Raw genomic sequence first — 908 nt, 5'->3', positions numbered from 1 at the left:
TCTCCTCCAACCTTATGCTGCATTTTCTCTGCCATTACTTTCATTCCATTTGCAAGTTGCAAAAAGTAAAGTGATTTTTTGAAAGTGCCCTATCGCAGTTTGATCTGTACCAGCCTGATATAGGGCTGGATTTTCGGATTTTAGGGCTAGATTTTCGAATTACTTTCGGAATTATTTTATCCGAGATAGTTCACTCGTTTTCTCAGAGATGGCGCCACATATGACGCCCAGGAGGTGCTGCCCTCTTAACGGCGAAAATTCGAACTAATCGTAATTCTTTAATAAGATTTACTCATTGAAATTTCGACGATGGGATTTTTAAATTATATTCGGAATTATTTTATTCGAGAAAGTTCACTCGTTCTCTCAGAGATGGCGCCACATATCATGCCCAGGAGGTGCTGCCCTCTTATCGGCGAAAATTCGAACTAATACAAATACTTAAATAAAAATTGACCCACTGAAGTTTCGACGATGCGATTTTCAAATTACATTTGAAATCATTTTATCGTAGAAGGTAGTATTGATAACGAAAAGCGAAGTCAAGATATGGATAATATGGCAGAGATGGAATGGAAATTGGAGCACAACTAAAAATGGGTTTCGCAACATAAGGGAGGAGAAGGATGCTGTTAGGACGGAGGAGTGTAAGAAAGAGACAGAACTCATTCTTACTCTCAGATATTCGGATAGGGCAAAAGAGTATAAACGTGTATATGTGTTTAAAAATAATTTATTGAACAAACGCAATAATGATACAGTATAGGAAGTACAGATATAAAGATACACATATGGTTTACAAAAGATTAGCAATAACAATACCATTACAGATGCATTAAAATATATCAATGCAATATAATTTGCGTGTGGTATGTTACATGTGCTACCACTTTGGACTTTTATTTTTC

This window comes from Cephus cinctus, unplaced genomic scaffold (assembly GCF_000341935.2).
Source record: "Cephus cinctus unplaced genomic scaffold, Ccin1 Ccin1_scaffold1878, whole genome shotgun sequence".
Lineage (NCBI taxonomy): Eukaryota > Metazoa > Arthropoda > Insecta > Hymenoptera > Cephidae > Cephus > Cephus cinctus.
Note: the sequence above shows the minus strand (reverse complement) of the source record.